Source organism: Mus caroli, unplaced genomic scaffold (assembly GCF_978045245.1).
Source record: "Mus caroli unplaced genomic scaffold, Mus_caroli_1 scaffold_14, whole genome shotgun sequence".
Taxonomy (NCBI): Eukaryota; Metazoa; Chordata; class Mammalia; order Rodentia; family Muridae; genus Mus; species Mus caroli.
Window position 1 is genome coordinate 19,741,266 of NW_028227269.1, and position 10,301 is coordinate 19,751,566.

General features: G+C 44.4%; 1 long non-coding RNA gene across 1 annotated transcript; it reads left to right on the top strand.

The window, feature by feature from the left end:
* The first annotated feature begins 863 nt into the window (after nucleotides 1-863).
* Nucleotides 864-9,638, top strand: LOC147001169 (uncharacterized). The gene is made up of 4 exons (XR_015045189.1): nucleotides 864-964; nucleotides 1,658-2,099; nucleotides 4,680-5,930; nucleotides 8,798-9,638. It is a non-coding gene; the product is annotated as an uncharacterized LOC147001169 (long non-coding RNA).
* The last annotated feature ends 663 nt before the right edge of the window (nucleotides 9,639-10,301 follow it).

Sequence of the window (10,301 nt, forward strand, 5' to 3'; positions counted from 1 at the left end):
TCTTCACTGTCACTGAATGCTGGGGTTAAAGGCATGCACCACTATTGTACTTCCTGTTCTCTTTCTTTTAATATAACATTTTTAGACAGGGTCTCATGTAGCTCAGGCTGGCCATGAACTTTCTATATAGTCATAGATGACCTGGAACTCCTGATAATCCTGCCTCTACCCTCCGGTTCTGGAATTACAGATGTGTGGCACCTGTCTACCTGAGTTGATGATTATTTCTGATCAAGACACTGTGGACATTTGAGTTGGTTGTTTGTACAGGGGAGGACATGTTTAGATAAGTAAGTGTGTGCTCTGAAAGACAATATCAAGCTGCCATATGTCTGTGTTGGACAAGGAACTTTAAATATCTCCTAGTCGTGTAGATAAGTAAATAAAATTTGTACAATGGCTATAGATGTTAATAATAATGTGTATTATTTGGGAAATAACAAGAATCTGTGTACCTCCAGTTTCGTTTTATAGACTATTTCCTACCTGTAGTTTGTTGAATCTGCAGATTCAGGACCCATGGGTGGGCAGGGATCAATGTATTTCCCCTTTGACCTTCCCTCCAGGATTTCCCAGCTCCCCACCAAAGATCTTCCTTTCAGATAGATGCTTTGCCACACAACCTCCCCTCTAGTCTGAACCAAGGAGCCCTCCATTCTTCCACACCCCAGCTGTATCCTGTGCTCTTGAATGTCACTTAAAGTTTCCTGGTTCCCTTTGCCCAGAACCTTGTCTGTGAGACTTGTTCTGGTGAGAGAAGTGTCCTGACTCTGCCCTGTCGTTGCTCCTTGGTTAGCTGAGCGAGGACCATAACTCACCCTCCGTCCTCCACAGCACACTCACAGATGCCCCTTTGCAGGCCATCTACAGATGGTGTCCTCTGTGATGAAGATGCCCGAGGACAAGTCTATTCCCGAGAATCGAACAGACAAGATCTTCAGGCAGATGGACACAAACAATGAAGGTAGGAAACATGGTAGGAGTGAGCAGGTGGGGTGGGAAGAGGGGATTGGGAGAGGGGGTGGGGGTGGGGAGAGGGGAGTAGGTGAGCCTGTGAAACTGTTGATGGCACAGAGGTGTTTGGGATACACTCTCTGCCCTATGCAGGCCTGCCCTTTTCCAGCCCGCTTGATTCAGCTCTGATAGAGGGAGGGAGACTAGAATTCAGGGTCAGGTACACCTAGCCTGCACCCTGCACCCTTTCTAGGGCTCTATAACCATGTGCATGTCAGTAGACCCTCTGAGCTGTAGGCTACATCTGTGTCGTCTGAGTTAGGGTTTCCATTGCTGTGATGAGACACTATGGCCACAAGTAACTCGGGGAGGAAGTTTATTCACTCACAGTTACCATATAACTGTTCATCATCAAAAGCAGTGAGGGCATGACTCAAACAGGGCAGCAACCTGAAGGCAAGAACTGATACAGAGACCATGAAAGGGTTGCTACTTACTGGCTTTCTCCCCATGGCTTGCTCAGCCTGCTTTCTTATAGAACTCAGGATCACTAGCCCAGGGTTGTACCACCTACAGGGTTGGCCCTCCTCCATCAATTACTAATTAAGAAAATACCCTCTGGTCAGGCATGGTGGCACATGTCTTTAATCGGAGCTCATAGGAGACAGGAGGCTGTCTGTGAGTGTGGCCTCCCTTCCCCCAGCCTGGAACCTGTTTGCTCAAGGGTGGAGCTACCTGCTCATTCGTCCTGCCACGCCTACTGCTGGAACCTGCCTTTGCTGCCTGGAGGCACACACGTGTTCGTCCTGCTACTAGACCCTGAGTTACTTGGCGGAAAGTTGGGTTCCCTCCCCCTTCCTTTATAACTGAGTGTCTGAAAATAGTAAAATTGAGCCTTGATCAAAATGTTTGTTGTCTTGGCTCCATTCTTTCTTCCGCCCCGTCTAGATTCCTCTCTTTTCAGTTCGAACTGCCATTCTCAGTTGAACCGTTCGTGTTGTGGACTGCGGGCAGGCCGCAACAGTTGGCGCCAGAACTGGGACCTGAAGAATGGCAGAGGGATGCTAAGAGAAACAACTGCTGTGTAGAGCTCCACAAGAAAGGAAAGGATCTTTGTATCGGAGGAGCATCGGAGCAACGGACAGGTACACATGCTAGCGCTAGCCTAAAATTTCAGTTTTGTAAAGTGTTGCTGAGGATGCGGTAGGATACGAATCAAGTTTGAATCAGTGCTGACCCAACACTGTTTCTGCTTGGGGTCAGTAGTTCGTTAATCGGAACTAGATACGGAGACAGGCGGTGTGCCGCAGCTTTTTAGAAAGCTGCTTAGGTGGAAGAAGGAAGGGTTTAAAGTCATGAATCAGGCGGTTGTTTTTAGTTTTCAGGAGTTGTTTCAGGCCAGAGGAGTAAGGCTTGAAGTACAATTAGTAAGAAATTTTTTAGATAAGATAGATAGCTGTTGTCCATGGTTCAAAGAAGAAGAAACGATAGATTGTGGAACCTGGGAGAAAGTTGGTGAGGCCCTGAATATCGCTCAGACAGATAATTTTACCCTAGGTCTCTGGGCGCTTGTAAATGATGCTATAAAAGATGCAACTTTTCCAGGGCTAAATCGCCCTCAGGCGGAGCTTGTGGTATCTCAGGAGGAGTGCCTATCAGAGAAGGCCTCCTCAGAAAAAGATCGTCTTAACTCAAAAATTGATAAATGTGGAAACTCTGATGATGGACTGAATTTTATCAAAAATCACTCAGATAGAAGAATTGCCCATTACCTTAATGAGAATTGGTCCTCTTGCGAATCTCCCGCTTCACCTATAGTCACCACTTCGGGAGGTGCTACTCATAGGGACACACAGCTAAGCGAGTTAGAGTTTGAGATTAAGCTTCAGAGGCTGAGTCTCTTAAGATATTTCTAGTTTAGATAATGATTAATGTGGTTCCTATCCTAAATAGTAAAATTTAAGATAAGATATAAAGCAATGCCTCTTTATTAAAGCGTTAAAGCTTGCTTTAATAGGTATTCATAGGTATTAATTGATATCCAAACTTCGTAATATGATAGTAATGCTTCTAATATTGATTTTAACAGTGATAAATTGTTTTAAACATAGGTTTTGCTTTCCCAAAGTTGTAGATATTATCCTAACCTTGCACAAAAACTTAAAAATTATGGTTAAAACTGCCATTGTTCCATTGACTGCAGCTTGCAGTTTGATTGCAAATTTATGATTAATGCTCAGATTAAAAAGTATTTTACCTTTGAGTCAATACAGGGCTCTGGGCAGCCCCAGAGCGGCTTGTGGCCCTTTCTTTTGTTTTGCAAACAATGCCTAAAAAAGTTTTTCCCTGTGTTCAAGAAAATTTCTTTTTAACAGTGTTACAGATCTATTCAGATGTTTAAAATAATGCTTAAATTCAAAGATTTTTGCTTCTAGTAAACTGGTAATCACTAGAAAATTTTGCCTCTACGTATGGCTAATATAGCTTTACATTATGTAAGAAAAATGTTTATTGTTTCTGCTTCTTTACAAGAAGCCAAAAGTTTTAATCTTTCAGTATATATTGTTTCCTAAGTGGAAAGTATTTTATTAACTAATGCTTCTCAAGGGAAGTTTACCTTAAATCCTTGCTTGTCATTTTTCCAGTTTAGACTAGCTTCTAGCCTTTTAACTTTATGGCAATAGTACATCAGAGACTGTATATTCAGACTTAGTAAAATTAGTCATTTAATAGAGTCATAATGATTTTTCACTCTTCTTCAGTGTGACCAGCCATTCTAACTCAATCTTAGACTGGTCTAATATTCAGTTCAATTATTAGAGATTCCTATATTCTAAATTACCTAGCAAAGTTAATTCAGAGCATTTCCCCCAAGGTCACCAAAGGCTCATCTTGCCTTCACCTTATTTGTCCTAAACTTTTTGCAAACTGACATTAAAGGTCAGTCTGCAGCAGAATGCCACTGGCACCCAGTTACTTCTAATTCTTATGCATTGGTAAAATGAAAGGACACCCTGACTAATAAATGAAAGGGTCCAGATCCAGTTCTAATCTGGGAAAGAGGCTCGGTTTGTGTTTTTTCACGAGATGAAGATGAAGCACGGTGGCTACCAGAGAGATTAATTCGTCAGGTAAACACAGATCCTGTCTCTTCTCGTAAGTATCATTCTAAAGACTAAAATTCCTCTTGTGCTTACAATTCAGCTGGGAGTGGAACCTCCCAGAAACGCTGTATTCCTCTGAGCCAATTCCCCTACAGGAGGCCGGAGATTAGCTTTAGTTTTACAATTTGCATCTAAATAAAGTACCTTAACTTCTCCAAACAGAAAATTTACATTGCTACACTCTCATTGTTTAGATTTCTTCCTTTTCTCAAGCAAGTCAATCTACATTCTCCGGTTCTCCGCCCCTAAGAGCAAACAGGTGGTACTGCTAATCTTCCTCCCAAAGACATCCCAGCACGTGGCTTTCAGCCTGAGATAAGATTTAGATTTACCAGGAGAGCTAGAAAAGTAGAAATTTCATATATTTACAGAGATTAGTTCTTATTTTGATAGAGATGGGCTTAGTCCCTTAGCTGGCCTCTGGCTTTTCACCCTTGCTGTTACTGCAAGGTGTCCTTAGTTCCTCAGGCTATTGAGAATAACAGAGATGAAGAAAAAAGACTTTCAGGTCCTATTTTAACCAAAATTAGTGATGTTAATACTGACATAATTTTTGTCTAGGCCTTGCTAAATCTGAGGTTGACAAGTCTCATATAAAGACCGCGCATAACTCAGAACTGCGATACTGATTCATAATCATATGAATACAGTATGGGTACCGCTTGGCGCAGGAGATTACTGCGGAGGGAAGGTCCAGCTTGACCGTTTCTGAGTTCCCTGTGCGACACACCTAATTTGAAAGAGGTTGGTATCTGATTCCAGCTAAAAACCAAAAATACTTAAGGCTCTGCCTCCCCTCCCCAAAAGATACCAAGAGCCACAGATGTGAGTTGTTATAACACTCACAGGAAGAATCAGGTCAATGTCCACCCAAGTCAAGGTTAAAGGCCCACTCATCTATGGATGAAAAAAATCATTTGATCACCTCTGTTAAGCATTGCCTATTTAAACTTAACTAATAGGGGAGAGAGAGGTTAGAGACCTTACTGTCGTAAGGGCAAGCCCTTCACTGCCTCCCACCCAAATAAAAAAGCCAACTGGCCTTGTACTAAAGAGCTGGTCTTACCCCCTTCTCCCTGTTTCCCCTGCCTGTCACCCAAAATTGTGGAAGATTATCAGCTCAGTGTTATTCTAAATTTGTTTAGTTAAACTCAGCCAGGGTTCCAACGCCCTACTTAAAATGCAAACAGGTAGCTACCTATTCAGCACTAATTAGCATTATTAAGTCAGAGCCTATTCTGTTGTTAGTGGTTTACTAGGATAATAAAGACAGTCTTAGCCAAATACAGTTTACCATTAGAAAAGTTAGGGAATCCTACGGAAACAAGTTTTTTCTTTAGCCCTAAGAACTCAGGCAGAACTATTGAACATAAATAATTTTTCTGCCTCAGGCCACCCCCTTTTTTGTTTGTTTGTTTGCTTTGTTAACTAATGGGAGGAGATGTGGCCTCCCTTCCCCCAGCCTGGAACCTGCTTGCTCAAGGGTGGAGCTACCTGCTCATTCGTCCTGCCACGCCTACTGCTGGAACCTGCCTTTGCTGCCTGGCGGCACACACGTGTTCGTCCTGCTACTGGACCCTGAGTTACTTGGCGGGAAGTTGGGTTCCCTCCCCCTTCCTTTATAACTGAGTGTCTGAAAATAGTAAAATTGAGCCTTGATCAAAATGTTTGTTGTCTTGGCTCCATTCTTTCTTCCGCCCCGTCTAGATTCCTCTCTTTTCAGTTCGAACTGCCATTCTCAGTTGAACCGTTCGTGTTGTGGACTGCGGGCAGGCCGCAACATGTGAGCTCAAGGCTAACCTGGTCTAAAAGGTGAGTTCTAGGACAGTCAGGGCTGTTACATAGAGAATCCCTGTTTCAATAAACAAAACAAAACAAAAGAGGGAAAAAGAGGGAGAGAGGGAGGGAGGTACACAAACACAAAGAGAGAGAGAGAGAGGGGGAGAGAGAGAGAGAGAGAGAGAGAGAGAGAGAGAGAGAGAGAGAGAGAGAGAGAGAGACTGAGAACGCCCTACAAGTTTTCCTGCAGACATTTTATACAGACATTTTTGCAACTGAGGCTCCCTTTTTCCTGATAACGTAAACTTGTATCAAACTGACATAAAATTAGCTAGCACACATGTTGACAGAAACAGTGGTCTTAATATTTCCACAATTATATATGCAGAGGGGAGGAAGGTCATACTGGTGGCTGAGAGGTGAGACACTGAATCAAGTGGCATTGAGTCTTGAGATTCTGAAACAGGCCATCATCCTGGGATGTGAGGAACTGCGGATTCTCATGGGGCTCATCAAACATAGAAACCACTGAGCCTCATCTTACCTAGGAGTCTGAGGTTCTACCACAGATGCAAAAAGGCTGGTCTCAGGAGGAGGTGAGGTGGTGAGAGGTCCTTCTGTGCCTTGGCTGAGTTTCTCACAGGACCTCAGCAAGGGTGAGGTAGCTGCATGGTGAGTTAATTCTGCCTCTCTGTGGCTTTGTAGAGCCAAGACTGGTTGGGTTTTGTTCCAACAGGAAATGCAGCATTAAGGCATGAAAGGCTCCCCAGGTCCCACTGAGATTGAATGTAAGCTAATGCACAGGAAAGAACAGTGAACAGCCTCCAGTGCTCTGTGCAGGTGAGCTGAGGACAGGACTCAGTGGGACTCAAGGCTCCAGGGAACTGTAGACAACAAAAAGCTTCCCAGACATCAAGGAAATGCTTTTCAATGCACACAAAGCAATGCAGCCTCTTGACTGGTGCTGCCTTTCAGCCATTTTCTAAAGTGTTCTTTACTCTCTTGTGTACTCTGACATGGAGGCTTGTGTTCCAATAGACCAACTGTACTGAGACTTGCCCACTTCCCAGGTTTGGCTTTCTTCTCCGTGAAATGGGGATAAGCCCACTGGTGTGGGTGTGAGGCTGAAGTAGCACTATGTTGGTGGCACACTTAACATGGAGGGCCATTGTTTCTGATTGTCAAAGCCAGGAGCTTTAGCAGTTTCAGAGTGGAGACCGTGTCCCCACTGTGCACTTGTCCAATTGTTTGTGTCTCACAATGGAGGCCACTGAGTGCATACTCTGCCCTGTAAGCCAGGGGCCACTTGCTAGCACTCAAGAGAGGAGAAGTCAGGGCTTTCAGAGAAACTGGTACAGAATAGGACAAGAATAGGACAGCAAAGGTGGATAGCTCTCAACACCCGAAGCTGACAAGAGTCTACACTAGGGGGCGCTGTGATAGTTTTAACTGTTAACTTGACTCAGTTTAGAATAACCTCAGAATTCTTTTTTTTTAATTATTTTAATTTTTATTTTATTTTAGAATTAGTATTTGTTTTCTACATGAGCGTTTACCTGAATGTATGTTTGTGTAATGTGTTAGAGGTCAGAAAAGGGCACTGGGTCGCCCTGGAACTGGAGTTACAAATGATTGGGAACTGCCTTATGGATGCTGGGAACTTTATCCAGGACCCTCTGCAAAAGCATCAACTGCTCTTAACTGCTGAGCCATCTCATCAGCCATAAAGGAGAGTCTTTTTTTTGCTTGTTGGTTTGTTTTTTAGAGACAAGGATTCTCTGTGTAGCCCTGGCTGTCCTAGAACTTGCTGTTTAGACCATGTTGGCTTCAAACTCAGAGATCCACCAGTCTGCCTCCTGAGTATTGGGATTAAAGATGTGTGCCACCACTGCTCAGCTCAGAAGAATCTTAATGAAGAATTATCAAAATCAGTGGTTCTCAACCTATGGGTTTCAACCACTTTGGGGGATCAAATGAACTTTTCCCAGAGGTAGCATAAGACCAACAGAAAACACAAATATTCAGATTCAGATTCATAACAATAGTGTAATTACGGTTATGAAGTAGCAGTGAAAATAATCTTATGGTTGAGGGTCACTACAACACAAGGAACTGTATTAAAGTGTCACAGCATTAGGAAGGCTGAGAACCATCCATCTAGATCATGGCAGTCTATGAGCATGCCTGTTGCTTGTTGTGTTGGTGGTTAATTGATGCAGGAAACCCCATTACTATTCTCTAGACAGGGGGCCTGAACTGTGTAATAAAGGGAAAAGAAGAGTATCAGAAAAAAAGTACAGAGTCTCATTATGAGCCAGGTGCTCATACCTCTATTCTCTCTGCCCCGTGAGGTTTTAAAGCCTTGACTTCCTGAAGTGATGAATTGTAACCTAGAAGTAAACCAAAGAAAACTTCCTCCCTTAAGTTGCTTTTAGTCAGGGGATTTTTGTCACAGTAACAGAAATGTAATTTGACCTGCAGCCATAATTTGTCCTTTCTCCCCAGCTGCCCCAGATCATGGTGGCTCTCAAGGCCTCTATCTGCTTACATCAAGCCAAAGAGTTCATTACCAAACCTAACCTCATGACTAGGGCTTAATCCCCACAACCTATTCCTTGAAAGGAGAACCAGCTCTTACAAGTTGTCCTCTGACCACATGTGTGCCTCAAAGTGGCATGTGTCCCCATATGTGTGTGTGTGTGAGTGTGTGAGTGTGTGTGTGTGTGTGTGTGTGTGTGTGCGTGAGAGAGAGGGGGGAGAGAGAGAGAGAGAGAGAGAGAGAGAGAGAGAGAGAGAGAGAGAGAGAGAGAGAGAAGACTGGACATTGTCCATTTTCCAGAGGGTTCCAGACTTTAACCAGAGCACTGGCTAATCCTAAGTCTCCCTCTTCCATTCCTCAGGCAAAATGTCCCTGGAAGAATTCAACAAAGGCGCCAAGAGCGACCCATCCATTGTCCGGTTGCTGCAGTGTGATCCAAGCAGTGCTAGCCAGTTCTGAGGGGAATGGGCTTTTACACACTTGTGAGAAACACAGGCTTGACCTACCATCTTCAGCTTTGCTTGCAAAAGTGGATTTCTCCGTGATTTCTCCTGCTCTCTAGGGACCTAGGTCCAGGCAGCACATCACACTCACCTGGTCTGGCTGGATGCAGCTCCCTCCTCTATCTGACCCAATAGATGTCCCTCCCCATCCAGTCCAGGCTGGTTCCTTCCAAGGTTTCAAGTGTTCTCGGCTGTAGGGCTCCTTCCCTGCCCACAGAGGGCCTGGAGGCCCTTAAGGACACCAGACAGGACATTTCAGTATCTTACCGAGACCACGTGATTTATTCTAAGATCCCAGCTGACTTTGTGAGGATGAAGAAGATGGACAGTAGATAGGCAAGCCCTTCCTGTGCATGGCTCCACCTCCTTTGTTCATTTTCTCCGACCAAAGCTGCTTGCATGTGTATACCGTGGTATCCTTACTTTTAATATATAAGTTTTGTATAAAGTGAGAAGTTTCAGCCCCTGTATTTAAAGCCTCTGACTGACCTAAAAGCATGGTCCCCCGTGGCTTGTGATTCTCCCCACCCCCAAGTCTGGCTGTGCTGTGGTATTTATGTATTCATTTGCCTAATTACACAGGAGATACATGCATGCCCAGGGCTGTGGACATCTGCCCTCCGTCCTGCAAACACAGGTTTTCCTGTGAGCTCCGTCCTTCCTTTCCATTGACCTGGCATATTAAAATGATCAAATAAACCAAGGTCTGTGAGTTTCCTATGTTTCCCCAAGCACCCTGTTCATGGTTCACTCTGCAGTGAGTGTGGAGATGAAGGAGATAAGTGGTAGACATGGGGAAAGTCCTTGGATGTCTGGAACAGCCGAGAATTTAGTCAGAGAGGAGTCCATGCCAGCCTTTCCCCACTCAGTGGGCTCCACACACAGCAAGGCCATTGGCCCTCCTGCTTTAAGCCACAGAACCTGTAGACTGAGGCCCAGACTGTCTGAAGATGTTGAGGAAACACCCACTGAGTATCTGTCCTGGGTAATCACTGGAGACTCTGAGATTGGCCAGACATTGTCTTTGCTCCCACCTCACCTCAAGGAGAAAGGTGCTGTTGGCTAAAAGGTGTTTTAGATATTGGACACAATCAATCCCTCAGGGCCAAACAGGGCATGTGCCTTGGCTAATGTCACCCACTAATCTTGCAAGCCGTCCAGTGGCTCACATGTACAGGGTACCCCTGAGTGGCAGGCTGGCACTTAAAGAAAGGGAAACTAGGAGGAAGAGAGAGAAATGGAGCCAAGACAATGTTCTGATCAAGGTTCAAATGTTTAATGGCAAATGCGCTTATAAAGTGGGGAGGGAGGCCCATTCCCACCAATTGATCTTTGGAACTGGCTGCAGGTGATGATATGAAG